Here is a 21,852-nt window from a genome sequence, read left to right on the forward strand (position 1 = left end):
GAAATGTTAATAAATCTTACTTTTCTTTGGCTGAGAAGACTTGAGTCAAATTCATTCGGCAGGACCATTCCTATTGGTATTTTGGGGTCTCCAGAGCAACCCTAACCCTCTTAGTGGGTAACCTCGTCACCTATCAATCAGGGAATGTCTACATGGTGCAGTGAATAGAGCTCCTGCCTTCAGTCAGGAGGTCCTGAGTTCAAATCCGACCTCAGGCATTTGAACTCTTACTAGCCATGTGACCTTGGGCAAATCATTTAACACCAACTGCCCTGCCTTCCCTCCTCCAAAAAAGAAAAAAGAAATCGGGTATCGTCTAAACAAATTGCGGTATATTGACTTAATAAGAATATTATTATTCTATAAGAAATGATTCATGTGATGAATACAAAGAAGTACGAAAAGATCAATAGAAATTGTTGCAGAGTGAAGTAGAAAAAAGAAAACAACATACACAGTAAAAACAGTGGAAACTAAAAGGACAACACATCAAAGAAATCAAAAGTAAATGTAACAAAATTATAAAGATCAAAGGGGACTAGAATAAATGGATACAGGAAGACTTACTGATGAGCTGGACTACATTTCCCGTAAGGCCCCAGGAGTACAGGGCCTGCACGCCTCCCGAAATGAACCACGGCCAAGCACCAACTAGAATCGCATAATACATGAAGAACTATTATTAACCGGAAAACTATCACCGAGAAGCCGCCGGGACAGTCAAGTCTTTCCTTCTGGAAGATCCCTGCTATCTAAGGGTGGGGGGAAAAGGGGAAAGTGTGCCAGTGGATAAACGGACTTTCCATGAAAAGGGCAAATTTCACTGCTATACAACCCCGGTCCCCGAAGGTAGAGGCCAAACGACGTTTCCTGTGATTGCCTATAACAAATCGAAGACTACATTTCCCAGAAAGGGACGCGCACAATGGGACAATGAGCCTAATCTTCCCAGAAACCCTTGCGTAACCGAAGAGCCCTTCCGATCCCGCCCCCCCGCCAAGCTTTAAGCTTTGAAAAACATGAGGGGCATTTGGACTTTGCGGCTTCTTCCCCCCCAGCGGTAGCGGGGGCCTCTCGGAGGCACTTTCCGTTCAGGGGAGGCCCCTCGGCATATCAGGCGGCCCTTTAGGCCAGTGGAGAGGTGAGAGGAGCCTTCCAGCTCTCATTTAGTCGGACCTCCCTGGGGCTACTGAGCCGGTTAAGGGTGATGGGAAGCCACGGCAGGACGTGCGCGGGCGCCGTCCTCGCCCCCCGACCCGTCGCCAGCAACCCTCCTCCCCCCTTCTTGAACCTCGTGGGCTGCGGTTCTCCCTCGGACGCCGAACCCGCCTTTCCCTGTTTCTGCCTGCTCGGTACCTGTTACTCCCCCCGCCTCCCTCGTCACCTTGACCTACTGCCCCTGGTTGGGGAGAATATTGACTGGGCAAAGATGGGGAAGCGTGATGATGGTGGGCCCGGGGGACTGAACTAGGAACGGTGATCTGCGGCACTAAGCATAGCAAATGGTCCAGCCCAGGGTACCCATCTTGTAGATGAGGAAATGAGGCCAGGAGAGGTTAAGTGACCGGTGCGGAATGGAGGGCTGAACTGTGGAGTTCGGCTTGGCACCTGTGTGAACCTGAGCAAGGGGCTTAACCTCTGAGCTAGTTGCACCTGCTTCCCATTGTTGTCACCATTTCGGAAAATCACGCGGGTAACCGAGTTGAAATTCTGCTCAGAGGGGAAACTAGCTTAACGAGTGGCGCTCTCCAGACCTAGAACGGGCCGCCCCCAGAAGGAATGAGCTCCGCCTTAGCAAAGCGAAGTCTGCACCCAGTTGGGTGCATTACACTGTGAGCTCCTGGGGGGGAGGTTCGTTTGTTTGGGGTGTTTTCTGTAGGGTTAACACTAAGTGGGTTCTTGTGCCAGGTCTAATATGACGCTCACAACTGAGAAAGTGTGATTTGTAATCGGGGTCCAGATGAGATCAATCCGTTTATTAATACCATAAGAAAGGTTTTTTATAGACTAATGAAACAGAAGGTAATTATAGGTCACTAAGTTTTCTAATACTGCATTGTTCAGTTTCAAGATGCCAGCCAGTGATGTCAATTAGGCCTTGATAATCATGGCCTTGCTCTTTCTAGTACCCAGTGATAGTATCTAAGAATGTATACAAATCATGAAAGGCAGCTAACATCTTCTGGCCAGAATCCCAGAACAGGGCACAGCCCTGCATCTCAGATATCAGACAGGTTCTGATTTACAGCCCCTTCTCATGGGAAAACCTGTTCTGGCCATACAGAATGGCCACAATGGCAGCAACACTGTGAAAACCAGGAGCTAACTCTCAAGAACCAGCCTGATTCCTGGATCAGATATTTTGGCTCCCTTCAGTTTTCTAGTTAGATTAGTCTGGGTTTTGGTGGTTTTTCTTTCTATGCATCCCCAGCACTTAGCATCTTGCCTCAGTATCTACCTGGAGATTTTTGTTCAGTTACAGATTAGACCAGACAACATCTGAGGTTCTTTTCTAGTGCCCAGATACACATAATACCCTACATATCCACAGTGACAGGCAGAAATAGCCTAATGGTTGCCAGATGGTTATGTTCATCCAGCACAGAAGAATAAGTAATTAGACTGGCTGAGGGATCTTGGGGGTACCAGTTATCAGTGAAATTGAGGCAACATGAGAGAGCAGATAGGCTGCTGAATTTGAAGTCAGGAAGACCTGGGTTCAAATCTTAACTAGGACAGTGCTTTGTGACTCAGAAAACAAGATAACAGAGCTGCAAAGTTGGGAGAATAGCACTTCTCAAGGTTGTAGTGAGGATCAAGTGATATAAGGCATATAAAACGATTTGTTATCCCATTCAGTTATAAGAAAAAGCCTTTATGAAGGCAGAAACATTTGAGCTGGGTTTTAGAGGAGTAGGAAGATTTGGACAGCTGAAAAACAAGTGGAGGCCATCCCAGCAGGGAAAAATAGCATGAACAAAAGTGTAGAGATGGTGGAAAAGCACAAAATGGTCAATTTGGCTAGAACACAGTTTGGGGAAGGTAGGTTTGGGCCAGATTGTGGAGGGTCTTAAATGCTAAGTTTATAAGTTTGAATTTTTCTAGGCAAACCATGGTGTCAAATATGAAATTTAGTTAAAAAGCATTTAGTAGTTTAAGGACACAATGAAACACAAGTTGAAACAATTCATGTTACTTTCCAAGGGAGAGAAGTATTCTATTCAACATTTATTACAGTCTTGATAAGTGGGAAAACAAAGACAAAACAGTATTTGCTTTTGAGCTTATGTTGTGCTGGTGAAGATGCAACCTGTAATTGAAAAGAAAAACTGTTCCTAGAGCAGAGGTTCTTAACTTGGTATGCATGAACTTTTTAAAATTTATCTTCTGTACTCCTTCATTTAAAATGTTTTTCTGAGGAGTTGATGGCTTCATTAGATTTACAGAAGGATCCATGGCATAAAAAAATGTTAGACCCTATCCTAGAGTATTTTCTGATTGTTGGGAGAGAGGGAAGGAACGCAGGGCTAAATGAAGATTTGGATATGAAGAGCTTGGGTTACCAGATCCTATGCTGTGCAGTAATTACAAAAGGTAGAATCAGCTCAAATTGCAATGAGATATCAACCATGCATTTATACTAACATTGTCTTGACCTCAGAGATTCTGTATTCCACTGTCTACCTAAGCAGGAGTCTCCTCTACAAAAATAATCAACAAATGGTTATCTGTTTTGTTTTTTAAGTTTAAGTGTCCATTGATAGACAAATGCCCTTCTGGGGAAGCTATTTACACTTCGGTTCAGCTCTGATAATCAGGAAGTTCTGTGTTGTGAGCCAAACTTTCTCTGCCTTTCTCTGCCTCTTAATTTCTACTTCTTTCTTCCCTCTGGAGCCAAGGTGAACAAGCATAATCCCTCTTATGGATTACAGCCCTTCAATTATTTGAAGACTTATTGAGGTTACCCCTAAGGCTTCTCTAGCCTAACCATCCTAAATTCCTTTGACTGATGTTTATGTGGCATTATCTTTGATCCTCTTATAATCTTGATCTCCCTTCTTTTCATGTGCTCCACTTTGTCAGCATCTAAGATATGGCACCTAAGAGTAAATGTGATAACTTCATGTGAAGTCTGAAAAAAGCAGGGTACACTGAAACAGTCACCTCCCTCAGTCTGTACCTTGTATCTAGTAACAACCTAAATGTGCACTAGATAGTTTGGCATCTCTGTCAAACTGTTAAGTGCCTACTCTATACTAGGCTCTGTGCTTAGCTCTAAAGATACAAAGAGGATAAAAACAAATCTCTTCTCTCAAGGAGCTCAAAGTCTAATGGGGAAACGTGCAACAGCTATGTACAAATGAGATCTAGGCAGGACAAATATGTGGCCAGCCTCCAAAGGAAGGCATTAAGATTGAAGATTGGGAAAGACTTTTTGTAGAAGGTGGGCTTTAGCTGAGACTTGAAGAAAGCCAGGGAATCAAGGAGGTAGAAATGAGGTAGGAAAACATTCTAGCAATAGAAGATTGGGAAGGAGAGGAACCAGTGAAAACATCTGTTTGGAGATGGAATGTCACATTCAGGGAATAGCAAGCAGGCTAGTATCACTGTATCAGAGTATTCTGGGGGAATTAAGGTGTAAAAAGACTGGAAAGGTGGGAAGGTGGGAAGGGGCAGGTAATGAAAGGCTTTGAAAGCCAAGCAGGACTTTATATTTGATCCTGGGGGCAATAGGAAGCCACTAAAGTTTATTAAAGGGGAAGAAGGATGATATGGCCAGACTGGAGCATTAAGTTTGAGGAAGGTCCGTTTGACAGCTGAGACTGGAGATAGGGAGAGCAACCAACAGGATGCCTAGACTTCTTTTACATGAACTGCTCTTTAGCAACACTTCCTTAATCTCATAGAAGTGAAGTTGATTTTAACACTATTCATTTATTTATCCCTATTAAATATCATCTTAGTCTCTTCAGTCTATAATATTAGCTTTGATCTCTTTTTTAATCTTGTCATCCAGTGTATTACCTCTTTGTGTCATGTGTTTATTTGATCACATGATAGAAAAATGAAATCTGATTTCCAGCAACCCTAGAAAGCCTGCTTCCTATGATTCCAAATCCCATGCACCTGTCCAAATTGTGTGTGTGTGTGTGTGTGTGTGTGTGTGTGTATTAAATGATGGCTAGTGGAGGGTGGAGAGGGAGGGAGACAATTCAGAACTTAAAATAGAACAAATAAATAATTTTTGGAAAAAAAAAAGGAATCTTGGCTAATTTTGATGTATATATAGAAAGTTCCTTTAAGGCACTGTTTTGCCCTCTAAATTCAAAATTTTTTTTTAATAATCAGCAGTGAGATTTTTATATTCTTTAGTCAGTTGTGTGATATTAAAGATGTAGTCCAAACTAACTGATTTTCCTGTCTGTGTTCTCTTTGGTTTCTGTCTCCACTCTAAGCATATTTAGGACAGTAATGTTTGAGTCTTAAGTGTTGCAGCTCCGCTTTCTTTCAGGTAAAATAAGTTGGTAAAAATCTTTGCAGATTTTCTCCATTTTTCTTCTATGTGTCATCCACCCTTCCATTTTCATCCTTCAAATGTCCTCAGATTAACATTGCTTAGTTATCTCTCTAATCTTTCTTTAAACTGACTTCACCCTCCACTGCCTCTCTCTGTTTTTTAAGATAATAGTGCTTATAATCGAAATTCTTTTCCAACATTTTACAAACAAGTTTCTATGCTAAAATGATATTGCCTTTAGTTTCCATAGCTCTCCTATTGGGAAGTCAAGTTTTTGTTCTGTAAGCCACTGTTTAGCCTCTTTTCTTCCTTATTAGGGTAAGTGATTTACATTTAACTTATAAAGTTATTTTTGTTGATATCTGCACTCTATCAGTATGTCATTTTTTTGCCATCAATAATTTGGTTAAATAGGTCAAAATTGATTTAACTGAACAAGGATAGTAAAATGGACTGGACCTCTTATTTCTTTGATATAGGGTACCCTCAGCTGAAGGAATTCTCTCTACTAATACAGATAGATCATTGCCTGCTCCTCAACATATAAGAGCCTTAGAGAGCAGCACTGACTTGGCCAGGCTCCAATAGCCATCAAGTGTCAGAGATGGAATTTGAACCTACATCTTCCTGTTCCTAAGCCAACTTTATGTGTCTCACAGTCTTTCACTGTCAATTACTTATAAGGTAGCAGCACAGATAATAATAACAAACTTCTTGCTTTCAACAAAAAATTATGAGGTTAAAAAGTGAAATACGAGCCTCTAAATATTTTTTGACATTTGATAAATCAGTTTCATAAGAAAAGCCTTAGGGGTGGCTAGGTGGTGCAGTGAGTAGAGCACTGACCCTAGAGTCAGGAGGACCTGAGTTTGAATCTGCCCTCAGACATTTAACACTTACTAGCCGTGTAAGCTTGGGCAAATCACTTAACCCCAATTGCCCTGCACTCCCCCACCAAGAAAAAAAAAAAGAAAGAAAAGAAAAGCCTGACCCTTACTTTCACTTTTCAGGTTTGCTGACCACCAGCTCCAAGAAAAATTATGACATGAGAAGGGTGGACATAACTCCTTTAGAGCAAAGGAAATTAACTTTTGATACCCATTCAGTGGTTCAGGACTTGGAAAGTCATGGTGAGAAACCAGTTATTAAATACATACTTCAAAGATGAAATGATATTATTGTATTTATCTCATTACATTGATTACAATTTTGAGTGTCAGTTATAAACTGCAAAAAGTTATGGTGTGGCATAAAAATTTTTTTTTAAAAGTTATATTCTGATAAGGATTTATAACTTTAAAAATACTAATGCCTATTCTCTTCCTACAGGGTTTGAAAAAGCACAAGCAGAAACCATTGTGTTAGCATTAATAATTCTGTCAAATGTCAGCCTAGACACAGTCTATAAGGAGATGGTTACTCGAGCTCAACAGGTAATTGATTATGCATTATTTATAATGTGTTAAGCCAAAAAAACTGGATCACATCTCCTGTCCTTTAAGTTGTATTTGGATCTTTCCTTTAAGACCTAAGGTACTTCCTTTTCATAAGGCAATAAAACAGACCTATAGATATTCATTGGTTCTTCAGTTTCAGAAATGGTTCAGATAATATAGAAATTTGTCTGGGGACAAAATTATATTTTGAACTGAAAGAGATTTTGTAAATCATCTAATAGCCAGCCTCCATGCCCCCATTTTATATATGTCAACACCAAAGGCCAAAGAAGTTAAATGGCTTGCTTAACATCATATAGCTGCTATAATTATAATGACCAAGCCCCCAAAAAGGGTGAGAAAATCTATTTCTTTCCAGTTATTGTAAAAGTGGTAGATTGGGTTGAACTTGGTTAATATTTTAGTTGACTTTATTCAACTACCTTTTTTTCCTCTTTTATTCTTTGTTAAAAGGAATGGTTTGCTGAATAGAGGAGGGCATTTAATAAATGATCACTTCACTCTTTTATTCTTTTAAAGATCACACAAGTAATCTCTCTACTCAATAAGTCCTTCATATTTCAAGAGGTCTTTCCCAATACATGTTTTCCCCATCAGTTAAATCTTTCTACCTGCTTTTTATAGAATTTTAGAGCAGGAAGGAAACTTAGATATCATCTTGTTCAAATGTCTAGACGCTAAATTAGGGTAAATAGCATACACATCTGATTTAATTTCTTTATTAGTACTCATCATAATAAATGCCCATTGATATGTCAGGTTAAAATAGGTATTTTTAATTTTATACAGGTTGATTAGCTAAGCTAATCACTAAACTAACTGATGATGTCATCTATGGCATAATTTGTTTTGTTAGCCATGAGTTAATTTGTTCTTATTCAGTGCTATACAGAATTTTCTTAAGAATAAAATTGATATTCACTTATATTTCAAAGAAAATTTTAAAATTAATTCTTCCCTCATCAGAGCAGAGAAATTTTATTCTTAAGCTACATCATGTAGTTTTTTTTTGGGGGGGGGGGTGGAAGGGAGGGACATGGTGGGAGGAGAAATCAGGGTTAAGTGATTTGACCAGGGTCACACAGCTAGTAAGTGTCAAGTGTCTGGGGCTGGATTTGAACTCAGGTCCTCCTGACTCCAGGGCTGGTGCTCTATCCACTGCTGAACCCCCTAGCTGCCTCTATAGCATGCAGTTTCAAACTAAGTGAAATTTCAATGTTTTCATGGGCCATAAGAGTATCCTGCTTTGGGAAGTTTTCATGTTACTTTTCTGGCTGAACAGACTCAGTATTAAAAGCATTCAAACCCTAGATTTAAGTCATTTTTGAATTTATAAATGTATTATTTTAGTTTAGCAGATTTTTTTTCACAGTTTTCCACTTCATGAGGAAATGTAATATAATGGGAAAAGTATTGACCTTAGAATAAGGAAGACATGAGGGTCCAAATCCTCCCTCAGACACAAACTGTATGGTTATGGGCAAATCCTCACCTCTAAACCTCAGTTTACTCATCTGTAGAATGAACATAACACTGATAGTACCTATCTCACAGAGATGTCATGAGGATCAATAAGGAACTGAGGTAGTTTGCTTGAGAGAGAAAAGGAATGAGGAGTCATGAGATCCACCTTCAAGTATTAAAAGGGCTCTTTATGGCAAAGGGGTTAGAGTGATTATGCTTGACTCAGAGACCAGAACTGGGAGGAATAATGGGTAGAAGCTGTAAAAAGGTAGATTGAGGTTTGATATAATGAACATTTCCTAACAGAGAGCCCCAGAAGCAGAATGGACTGGCTGCCCCTGTGGGAAGTGGGCTCTTCTCCCACTGCAGAGCCTTCTTCAGTCAAAGACTGTGTGGCCATGTGTCTCATATTCTTGAGGAGATTCTTGTTCAACTGTGAGTTGGACTAGACAAACTCTGAGGGCCCTCTCAACTATGAGAGTCTGAAATCAAATAAGAACATAATCATTATCATTAATAATAATCATTATAGAGGAAACTTAGTTCCCTATAGTGCTGAGAAGTTTTGGAGGAACTCTGAGGAGCTATTGCCATCTTCTAAAAACTTCTTACAACATCAACAAGGACTTAAAACAACTTCATACAGACCTCATGCACAGGTGACACTCAAATGTTTATTAAATGAGTGAAAATTCCTTTAACCTTAACTTAAATGTGCAACAGAATATCCTATACAAAGAAGATTCAGTTTCTGGGGTTTTATAACAGTTGTGTTGCTGTTTAGGCAAAATTTGAATCTTTAAAGTGATTTAGTTCAAAACACACCCATTGCCCTTTTTCTCCCTCCCCCATAAGCATGTTAGATCAGAGGTAGAGGAAGGATTATGAGCTGTCCAAATCCAGAATTGTCAGAGACGTTTTAGGATTCCTCTCTAGAACTGTTGCATATGCCTAACTCATGAGTTGTGGCAGATTTGAAGTCATTCCATTAGAGGTGCTTAGCCTCAGTGCCTAACAAGGCAGCCATCAAATATGACTTTCCTGACTTTAAACAGTGACCATAGCCTTTTTCTAAAGGATTAAGACTGCTGATAGTTGCTTTCCTCTTTACTTGTTGAATGAATAACAGGCAGTTCCTTTATACTGAGGATATGTAAGAATACCCTTAACATTCCTTAACAATACTAACAGAATCCTCCTCCGGCTCTTTTCAAAGCTATGTCACCACCTGCTTTTCCTTTGATTGAGAAAAATGAGTGAATTCTTGTAATAGGCCACCAGACTACTGAATTTTAAGGAAGTTGAGTAGTAGGAGAATGGTAATGTTTTATCAGCAAAACTTCTTTAAACCAGTTTTACTATTTAAACTATTATCTTTTCTACCACTCTTTGTAAGTCATATCACTAGCTGGGTGAAACTTTATAAATGCCATGTGACTTCCTTGAAGGTGGACTTGGAACTACCTTTTAAAACGTTCTCTCCAGTAAGAAGAATAGTATAAGGATGCCTAATAAGTGACCCATAAATTATCCTTCTGAAATGATGCTTAAGGTGATTAGGCAAACACATTCCAACCAGTTTTGTTTAGTTAACAGCTTCTGACATCTCTAGAGTACCTTGGGATTTCCTATTACATAATAACTCCTATTTCTGTAGTGCTTTAAGCTTGATAAAGTGCTTAACTTCACAACCTTGTTGAAAAGTAGGTAATACAAGCATTCCTGTCATTATATAGATCAGGAGACTCAGAGAATTTGTGATTTGTGTATAGTCAGCTAGTAAATATCTGAGTCAGTATTCATATCCAGGACATCTGAATCCAGGTGCAGTGATCTTTACTTTTATTGCTTTTCTCTCCTGTGATAGGAATGCTTTTAAGGCTAAAGTGAATTTCACATTTTTTTCTCATACTCTGGTAAAACCTAACCATTTTTTCAGTTCCTAGGAAATATTCCAACCCACTTTGGCATTTATTCCCCAAATACACAATTTTCATATTTATTACTGTTCTTCGGAGTACTGAAAAACATTATGATTTTATTATATGTTGTCTTAATTATGTACTGTCTTAATTTCCATGGATACTATAAGGCCTGGCATTTCTTAATTCAGTGTATAAATACTGTATTATATCTTAGGAAATTACTGTCCACCAATTAATGGCACATTTGGATTCAATCCGGAAAGATATGGTCATCCTAGAGAAAAGTGAATTTGCAAATCTGAGGGCAGAAAATGAGGTAATATAAACTTTTTTAAAATAAACAAATTATACCACAAAATTTACTCTTTTAAAATACTTATGAAGACAGATGGCAAAAATTTATTTGATGCTTCACAGTTATTAAAATTTATTTACCAGAACATTCCATAACAACACCTGGACCTTTATGTTTTAATCATAGTTGTAGGGAGAGATACATGCACGCGCACACAAAAAACACACCCCTACATGCATACACACATTAATTGCACCTATAGTTGCAATTAATTTTCTCCTGCCCTGTGTACATTTCTTATTTAATTAAAAAAAACCACTGAATCAAGATCCTATTTCAAATTCCTTTGAATTTTATGCATAATGAGACATTTTAGCTTTCCACTAATTTTCTCTGTCCCTGAAAGAGAAAAAGGATTTCTTTTACTTACCAGTTGAGAATTTTGTTTCAAATGAAAGATAATGCAGATTCTTTCTCATTTAAAAGAAAATCACAGTAATTTAAAGAGATAAAAAGTGTTTGGATATAAATCTAGCTTTTGAGGTAAATCTAATTTGAGGGTCTAAGAATGAGCTATCTTCATAGAATTTCTGTGGCTTCTATTTTAATCAGGGGAAAAATCTGTTGTAGAAATCCACAGATTGCACAGATTTTTAGTAATCTTGTGTTTCAGAATTTCTAGGTTGGAAGATGGTCATATGATTATTACTAATGTTCAGTGGTCCCTTTTATACCTAGAAAATGAAAAATGAATTAGAACAAATTAAACAACAACTAATAGTAAGTAAAGCATTTTCTTCTTGCCATAAAAGAACAAATTCTAAATTCCAAAAAGAACAAGATGTCATTTCAGAATATACTTTTCATTTTTTTTAAAGTTTGAAACTACTCGAAGCAGAGCAAATAATAAACTGGATATAAACCTAGAGAGGAGCAGAGTGACAGATCTGGTAATATTAATTTAAGATTTCTTTCTTAGTTATTTGTTCTTTTTTGTTTTTTCAATTTTTAATCACTTTCTGACTTAAAATTTTCAGTTTACAGATCAAGAAAAGAAACTTATGGAAGCAACTACTGAATTTAACAAAAGAGTAAGTTAGGATATGTTTCCTTATTAATTATGAGTATAGCTTTCTTGGATCCATTAACTATTTGTTGTTCCTATCTGGGGTTGGGATTTGTAAGGCTTACCTTAGAAACTGCTTTTTCTTTCTTGCTACTTGCCTTGCAACTTATTGCTACTTAAGTTTTCCTACAAGGCTTATGTACAACAATTGTTGTGGTTTTTTTTTATCTTTATTTTTAGTTTCAAATTCCCTCCCTCCTCTCCTCCACTCTCCACTATGTTCAGAAGGCTAGAAAAATAAAACTTATTACAAATATGTATAGTTGTTCAAAACAAATTTCCAAAAAGAAAAATAAAAGAGAATATGCTTCAATCTGCAATCTTAAGTCTACCAGTTTTCTGTCTCAAGGTGGCTACCGTGGTTCATCATGAGTCCTTTGAAATTGTGATTAGTCATTGTGCTGATCAGAGTTCCCAAGTCTTTCCAAGTTGATTATCTTTACAGTATTGTTGTTACTATATAAACTGTCCTCCTGGTTCTACTTACTTCACTTTGCATAAGTTCATATAAGTCCTTTCAGATTTCTTTGAAACCATCCCCTTCATTTCTTATAGCCATTATTGAGTATTCATGTATTTTTTCTGTCCTATTCATATACTAAAACTTGTTCATTCTTCACATATACTAGTTCTTACTGAAACTTGGCTTTCCTCTGATGACCCAGCCTCCCTATCCAACCCTTTCCAATACTGGTTACACCTTCACTCATCTTCCTTAGCATACTGGTCAAGGCAAAGAAGTTGGAAGACTCCTTGCTATCCATTGCTACTTTCAGATTCTCCTCCTTCCTCCATCGCTGTCTTCCTTTGAGGCTCTTGCTATTTACATCTACCACCTAATCAAAATTCTGGTAGCTACTACCTACAGAACCCCCCAAGTCACCCCCCACTTCCTTCCCGAATGAGGTTGATACCTGGTTCGGTTTTTCTCTTCTTCCCAATTCCTGCCCTCATAGTAAGGGATTTCAGCATACATACTGATTCTCCTTCAAATACTTTAATCACAGTTTCTCAGTCTACTCATCTCCTATGAGCTACTCCTCCATCCCACCTCAGCCACACAAAAGATGATTATATCCTTGATCTTGCCATCACCCACAAATGTACCACCTCCATGTTCAAGAACTCTGAATCCCTTCACCCAATCATAAGCTATGGCTTTTCACCTCTCCATTTGCCTTCTCTTACATAACCCTATTCTTCATCTTCACTGTGACCTCTAATCCTTTGGCTTACCATTTTTCTCCCAAGCCAACTCCCTTGTACCAGCCACTCTCTCTTCTTTCCATCCTGACTCCTTGGCAAACCCATTCAGCTCTATACTTTTCTCCTTTCTTAAATCTTTCACCCACTTATGTTACCCATTAAATGCAGCCAAACTTCAGCCTTAGATTATTCCCACTATTTATCTCCTTTGCTCCTACAAATGCAGAGTGAAGGTGGAGAAAATTATGCAACCTTTCTGATTGGGTCCACTACAAATAGGTATTATACAACCTCACCTGGGCCCTCACTGCTGCTAGGCCGTCCCAATATATCTCCCTTATAAATTCACTATTCCATTCCCCACAACAGTGCTTCAAAACATTTTCATCCCTCCTATGGCTCCCTCTGTCTAAGAACCTTTCCTCATATTTTACAGAAGAAAAAAAAATTGAAGCCATTGACCTGAACTCTTTCTTTTCCCCTCTTCCTCATCAGTCACTAAGGTGACTCTTTACCTCTGTCTCATATGATGAAGTGGACTCAGTCTTTACGAAAGCTACTTGTTTGAGTGATCCCATTCCATCCAGTCCCCTCCAACAGATTGCTTTATCTCTCATATCCATTTTTTTCAGTAATTTTCTATCTCTCCCTGTCTACTAGTTCATATCCTACTGCCTACAAACATGCCCATGTCTCTCCCATCCTACAAAAAGAAAACCTCAATCAATCCTTCCATCCCTACTACCTATTTTCCTATATCTCTTCTGCCCTTTATAGCTAAACTTCTCAAAAAGACTGTCTACAATAGGTGTGTCTACCTTTGCTCCTGTCTCTTTCTCTCCCTCCCTCTCTCCTCTCTTTCTCTCTCCCTCTCTCTCTTTCCTCTCTTCCTCCCTCCCCCTTAAATTCTGGCTTCTAACCTTATCATTACACCGAAAGTGCTCTCTTCAGAGCTTCTTCAAAGTTACTAATGATCTCTTAGTTTCCAAATTCAGTGGCCTTTCCTCTTTCTCCTGACCTCTCTCTGCATACCATGAACATTCATTTTTCTATAAGTTTTATGAACACCATTCTCTCCTGGTTTTCATCCTACTTATCAGACTTCTTCTCTTTCTCTTGCTGGACCTTCTCAAGATCAATCCCCCTAACCATAGGTGTCCTTCAGGGTTCTGTCCTGGGCCTTCTTTTCTCCCTCTAGACTACTTCACTTGGTAATCTCATCAATTCCCATGCATTTAACTACCATCTCTGCACTGATAATTCTCAAATCTACCTGCCCTACCCTAATCTCTTTGCTGATCTTCAGTCTCACATATCCAGCTGCCTTTAAGACCTCTAAAACTGAATGTCCAGCAGACATCTTAAACTCTTAAGGTCTTTTGATTTTATTGTGGGAACATCTCTCCAGTATGTCCCCTTGTCTCCTCTGACACTGCCACCATTCTGGTCCAGGTGCTCATTATATCATGCCTGGACTATTCCAGTAGGCCACTAGTGGGTCTGCCTGCCTCAAATCTTTCCCCACTCCAATCTATCCTCCATTCAGCCACTATAATGATTTTACAAAAGCAAAGGTCCAATCATGTCATCTAAATCCCAGTGAGTTCCTAGTGCCTTCAGGAAAAAATACAAAATGCTCTGCTTGGCATTCAGAGTCCTTCATAACCTAGCCCCCTTCTACTTTTCCAGTGTTCATACACCTTACACACCAACACGTACTCTTCAGTAAAGTGACAGTGGCCTCTTGGCTGTTCTACAAACAAGACCCTCCATCTCTCAGTTCTAGGCATTTTCTCTGGCTGTCCTCCATGTCTGGAACACTCTCCCTCCTCTGCTCTGACTATTCACCTCCATGACTTCGTTTAAGTTCTAATTAAAATTCCACCTTCTATAACCCCTCTTAATTCCAGTCCCTTTCCCTTAGGACTCTCTTTTGTCTCATTATGTATCTCCAGCACTTAGCACAGAGCCTGGCACATAGTAGGTACTTAATACATGTTTATTGATTGGTTAATTGGCTGATTTAGCCATTCCCCAACTGATGGACACTTTCCAATTCTTTGCTACCACAAAGAGAGCTACTATGAATATTTTTGTACATGTGGGTCCTTTTCCTCTTTCCTTGACTTGAATACATTTGAACTCAACCTGAACCTTAAGAAAACAAAAGCCCCTGTGCACATGACATGCTTTTTTCCCCCTAACCTTGTATTTAAGTTCCAGTATTTAAGTTTATGAAATGTTTTTGTTTCTTTTCCCTGTTCTCCATTTATGCTCTGACGTTTGAGTCTAAAATAAAATTTTGAAACAAAATAAGAAATAAAAGCCCTTGCCAGCATTCTTGATAACAATATTTGGGCATTTTTACACTTTTAGGCTATTTTATACTTTTTTCTTTTACCTTTTCATTTTCACTCCTTCAAGAAAAACCTGACTGCCTCTTCCTTGTAACTTATTAGGAGAAAGGTCTCATTTGCCCTTCTGAGTTCTCTTTTCTCAGCTCAGCTTCTTGTTGCATTTAATGACAAAGAGTTGCTACTGATCTGCAAAAAACTTTCTCCCCTTTCCTTCACCTCCCTTTGCAGCAGGAGTACAGACCTGTTTCCTGCGTCATGAAGGAAACTGCTACTAGTAATCCTTTGTCCTTTTCTCACTCTTCATCTGCCTTGACTTCTCTGTAACTTTTAATATAACTGACTTCTTCTGGCTCTCTTTCCATTTGTCTGATCTTTCCTTCTCATTCTCCTTTGCTGAATCATCACCTGTCTCTTGCCTTAGAGTATTTGTTCCTTGGGGATCTCTTCCCCTCTCCAGGGTTCAACTGTCATCTCTACATAGACAACTCTGAAATCAGTTTGTAACCCTCATCTCTTTCCTGAATACCAGCTATTGCTTTTCAGCTGTCTGCTGACCATGTCCTGGAAAGCCAGTGTGCAGGGCTGAGTGAGGAGCCGCTCCTTCTCTATTCTTTCTGCCCTGCTCAGGCCACATCTGTAACGTTGTATTGTTCTTGGTGCTATATTTTTAGGAGGACATTGACAATCTGAAGCAAATCCAGGAGTAGTGAACAAGGCTGGCAAGGGGACTAGAGAACATGCCCCTCCCCCCCAAAAGAAAGAGTTCAAAGAACTAGGGATGTTATCCTAGAAAAGAACAGACTTATGGGGAAAGAATGAGAACTTGATTACAGTCTTCAAGTATTTGAGAGATTAGATTTTTCTGTGTAGCCTCAAAGGGCAGGGATAGGATTAATAGGCAGAAGTGGCAATGAGGCAGATTTAGCATCTTTTTAAGCAGGAAGTTCTTCACAGTTAAGAACTGTCCCCAAACTGAAATGGGCTGCTTCAGGAGGGAGTAAATTTTCCCTTATTGGAGGCTTTCAAGAGAAGGCTGGATGACCTTGTTAGCCATGTCATAGAGGAGGTTCTTGGTTAAGTATAAGTTGAATTTTTAAACTCTGATTCTGTGAAGGGATTTGTCCAGATATTCTAGGTTTGGTGTTCCATAGGAGTAGTTATTAAGTCTTAATTTTTTTATCTCTCCTATCACATTGCTTTGCATTTAGGAGACACACTCATTAGCATTAGAAGTCACAAAGCTGATTAGTGACTGAAAAAGACAGGTTTTATGTCTTCCAATGAAGGATTTGTATCTTATACCTGCTGACTCAGAGTACCTTGAGGCAGGGGAAGCATTCTTATTACTTAATCTTTGCATTTTCCCCAGCATTTAGCTTGGTGTACTGAACAAAGCAGATATTTCCAAATATGTTTCTTGTTCTGTACTATTTACCGAACATTCTTTTTGTAATGTTACTCTAACTTTTCCCAATACTTAGATTTCCCCAGGTTATGCTTTTAATGTATGTTATTGCCTTTTAAAAAAAAATTTTTCTGTGTCAGAGCTAAAAGAATTTTGCATTGTGACATAATTTATTTTAAAATAGCATACAGAGACTGAATTAATAAAAGTTGTGTTATATATTTCAGGATACCCATATCAAAAATGTTATTTCACAGACCAGTAATAAAATTGACATTGAAATTGCTTCACTAAAAACATTAATGGAGTCAAATAAACTTGAGACAATTCGTTATCTTGCAGGTAAGTACTGTTGGAGGAAGAAAATTTGATAGTTTGTTTTTTTCAGATTTCTACAATTTAAGGCTTAATCCAAGAACTGCTACTATAGGTTTGTGATAGGATGTAAGAACTCACACTTTTAGGTTATATTTCTAAAATACTTTTAAGGTTTATAGAGTGCTTTTATCACAATAGTCTTAAGTAGGTAGTAGAAATATTATTATGCCCTTTTTTTATTTTATACAGGAGGAAACTGAGGCTCAGAGAAGCCAAATCACTTGTTCATAAGGGGTGGAACAAGGATTCAACTTTGTACCTCCTTGATGCCAAGCCTAGCTCTTATTCCCCCATCCAGTTATTCCTCTATACAAAGCACATAAAGGTCCAGATGTGGCTCTTGAGGGGACACCTTTATGATCCAGAAAAGAATCACCATTTATATCTCTGTGGCCCTAATGTTCAACAATCTGACATTTACTTGTAGCTTCCCTGGCCCATTCATGTTTAATGCAGCTGGTAGATTCACACCAGCCATTACATCCCATGTTCAGAGAAACTAAGTACAGACTAGAGCTGCAGACTCCTCATATGTTCATTCCCCTTTTCCAGCAGCTTCTGGTAGTTCTTACATTACACGTTGCCAACCATATAACTGGCAATGTGGAAGATAAAATGACTCCTAGTTTCTCACTAGTATAAAAGACTGCCAGCCTGGACAGAAGTTTTTGGTTGTTTTTTTTTTTTAATCTGGTGAGTTTTGCCCTTGGACAAGAGTTTCTTCCATTGAGACTCTCCCCATATCTTTCTGATAAGAATTGGTCAAGGTCACAGAGTAGAAGCAAAGAGTGATGTTAGTAGAGGGGACATGTGATTTTTAACAACAAATATGGCAGAAAGGGCAAATGTGGATTCTTTTAATTTTGTTTTTTTCTTTTTTAAAAAGAATTACTCCTTGTAAAATCAAAACCCTCTTAAGTTTGTTCTCTCCTTCAAGAGGGTTACTTTGTTGCTCCATTACAAGGACATTGTATATGGCTCACCCTGAGAAATAGAGTCACAAATGGTGAAGTTAAAAAGTTTTGAGTTGAGAGGAACATTCCTCTAGAAATAAATGACATCATAAAGTAAAGGAATGATAGATACTATTGCCTATTCTTATATACCAATGAAAAATGCCATTACAATATGCATGTTAGGGGACTATACTTGAGTTCTGAACATGAATATTTTTGTATAAGAACAGAACTCTACATCTGTGGTGTAGTATAAGCTTTTGACATTTGGGGATGATTTGGTATCTGGATTGTATGACAGTCCCTTATCATACAGTGGTCTGTTTTCCCTCAACCTGCCACCCAGGCTCTAGCTCTTGGGTTGTAGAGTTAGGAACATTTTTCTTTTAATTAAATTTCTATGTGTAGACTAACTAAAGGTGGCAGCTTTACTTTAGAGGATTATTCCTTGGCATTGCCTCTGAAATATTTTACTTGTCTAAAATTGAGAAGCTTGAATAATTGATATAACATTTGTGAATTATGTCTATATAATTCTTCCACACTTTACGTATTTTCTTTGGACACCTTTTGCTATTTTCTTCTTTCATTTTACTTAGAAACATTTGTTTCAAGCAGTACCAAGGACTCTTCTCTTTCCTCACCATCCAAATGTCATTCCTTAGATTGACATGCTTTTTTAAAAGACTCTTACAGTTAAAGGGTAATATAATCTCTTGCGAATACCCTCCACCCCCTCTCCCTTCCCTTTCTTCCCCTTCCCTCAGGTACTCAGAAGGAGAGTTGTTATGGATGAGTCTTTGAATTTAGCAGGAACTCCTAAGATGGGTGGCAATAATTGAACAGTAATTCTTTCTACTTGTTATTTGGAGGGCATAATTTAGCAACTTCATTCCTTCAGAACACAGGCCTAAATTATCTCTTAAAAAGCATTAACTCAAACTCATCTACTTCATTCTGAAGAAGACTTCTTAGCCTCTCATTGATCCTAGAGATGAAAAATAGCAAGTTAAAAAGGGAGATAGGAGGAAGGTTCAGAGTAGGCATTCTTGACAGCCCTCAGATGTGAGAGCTAATGGTGAAGGAGGTGGAAAATTCAGATAACACTTAACTGCTGTGTATTATAATCATGGTAACCATGCATTACCAAGAAGCCAAGATAGATTTTATATCCTTTGTTTAAAAAGGAGAGGAAGCTGTATATTTTTGTACAAATAGTACATTTTAGAAATAACTATCTAAAACAACTACCCTAAATGAAATGTTAATATACCTTACATTTGTATAACATTTTATATGTTTCAAAGTGTGTTTCTATAAAGAATTTTATTGTTGAAAAGCACCTCAGAAGTCATCTTTTCCAACCTGTACTCAAACATAAATCTTTTCAATAACTTGATGACAAAGGGTCATCCACTGCTTTGCAGCTTCTGATGATGGGGAGTCATACGACCCCCTCGAGTAGTCAGTTCCAGTTTTGGACAGCTCTAATTATTAGGAGATTTTTGTTACATCCATCCTAAATAGGACTTTGGAACTTTCCCCCCATGTCTCTAAGTTCTAACATCTGAAGCCAACATTATGCATTGCACTTCATCTCATTTGGTAGTTTGCATCCTTCTTCACTGATGTAACACAGGATACTCAGAATAGATCTATGATCTCATTCATCTAAGGACTCCTGCCAGCAGAGATCACAACCCATCCAGGCTGCCCACCTGCTACATTTCTTTGCCATTTTTTCCTTAAGTTCACTATAAAGGATCTTCACATTGTGCTTAAGGACCCATTGGTCATCCCACACACTTTGCCACATGACCAGCCCACATTTTTTTACTCCTAGGTTTTTTATATGGAATCCTTGACATATAAATCTATATGTGATTATTTGTTTTTAATGTGTTGCAGCTAGCTTACTCTCACTGTCTACTTTTCCATTGGAAATTTTATAATAAAGTGAGAGAGACTGATTTATGATGAAAAGTTTGTCATACAATCCTTTATACATCTCCTGAATCCTTTGTTATACTGTCAGGTTCATCCTTAAATGACCTTGGAATGACTTTATTTACTTAGGTCTCTTAACCAAGTTTTCTTAAGATTATGTTTTCCTCCACTGCCTCACTGTTTTATGCTCCTATACTCATTAATGCTCCTAATCTTTTACTATCATTCTCCATTATGTTTTACTAATAAGTTTATATAAGTAAGCAGGATTGATCTTACCTACTATATCTCTCCATTTGACAAGGAAGTCAAGTGTTTGCTGACTAAGGTGTTTCCAGGTCTTTTTGGACTCTTGTGTATAGCAGCTGGCTTACATAGATTGTAAATTAATTGTGCTGAGGGCCTTTCTTCCATCCATATACCATGTTTCAATAATAACTTGTCTAAATAGGGCAGGTTTGAGTTGTTTTAATTGTATGTCATATCTTTGTCCCATTTCTTATTTTTCTAGCTTTGTCTTTTTTTTCTGATGTCAGTGGTCTGGCTATATAGGGTGTTGACTGATTCAACAGGAACTCGCATATCAGTAATTAGGTATTTCCTGTCTATTAAAATAAAATAAATTTCATCTGTAAATTCCATTTTAAAGGCAAATCAGATTTTCTCCTCTCAGCTTATATTGCCTTCTGTTCTACTAATTGTGCAACAGTTTTCTTTTATTCTACCACGATTAATAATTATATAATCTTGTTCTTTAAAATGGTGTTTCCCTATCAATTATAGATTATTTGTAACATACTTATAATCTAAATGACTAGAGATGAAAATTCTGTAAATTGTCCTATGAGGACATTGTCGGGCCTGCATTTCACCCACATGGTCCTTAATGATACTTGGACAAGTATGTGAAATATGGACTAGGCTAGTTTATTGACTTCTTGGTGTTTGTTTCTCATTTAGATGTAGGATAAAATTGCTTTTGCTGCACCCTTGAAAAGGGGGCCATGACTGCTCTCCATACTGTAGTAATAATTTGTTCTTTTTTACAGCATCTGTTTTTACTTGCCTGGCAATAGCACTGGGATTTTATCGCTTCTGGAAATAACAGCAGCTCTTCAAGATCACCACCAGCAGGAGCAAGGCTGCTTTTTGGTACATTTGAAGATCTTTGCTTTTGTATAACACTCTGGGGACAGATTCATTTTGGCCTGAATTGTTCCTGAATAAGTCTATTTGTCTTTATTCCCTGATGCCAAAAAGCAGTCATTCAGAACCTAATTAAAGTATGATAAAAAGGTATTTTACAATTTATACTTACAGGTAGTTTTCAGAGCTGGAAACAGAGTTTGCTTATTGTGTTCTTGCATAACCTAACCCTATACACATAACCTAACCTATGCAGTTTGGGCATGGATTCATCTTGGATGGTTTTAACTACATATGAGTAAGCTGTTCCCCAAACTTAAGTACCCAGGGTATCTATATTCATTTTTCATCATGACTTGATCTTATTTGTGGGTTGGTTTGTTTTTTTTTTTACTAAGTAGTAAGAAAAATTCTTATATTCATATTTATATGTTTAAGTAAAATAAAAAACTGTTACAACTTTACTCATTGAATTTTAAGTCTTAATATCTGAATCTAAAATTTACTTTATGACAAAAACCAATGATTTTTAACATATGTTCTAATTGATATGTTAGTTGATATAAGTTACTACAACTAAGAAAACAAAGCAGAGAAAGACCAAGCAGCTTACCTACTTGAACAGCTCACAGGGCCATAATAGAAAACTTATGCTTTTTCAGGCTTTGTGTG

General features: G+C 38.0%; 1 pseudogene; it reads left to right on the forward strand.

The window, feature by feature from the left end:
• Positions 1-1,004: 1,004 nt before the first annotated feature.
• Positions 1,005-21,644, forward strand: LOC138148324 (coiled-coil domain-containing protein 90B, mitochondrial-like; annotated as a pseudogene).
• The last annotated feature ends 208 nt before the right edge of the window (positions 21,645-21,852 follow it).

The sequence above is a fragment of the Petaurus breviceps genome, unplaced genomic scaffold (assembly GCF_028583685.1).
Source record: "Petaurus breviceps papuanus isolate PSGF00001 unplaced genomic scaffold, PetGlider_PUasm1.0 90823, whole genome shotgun sequence".
Taxonomy (NCBI): Eukaryota; Metazoa; Chordata; class Mammalia; order Diprotodontia; family Petauridae; genus Petaurus; species Petaurus breviceps.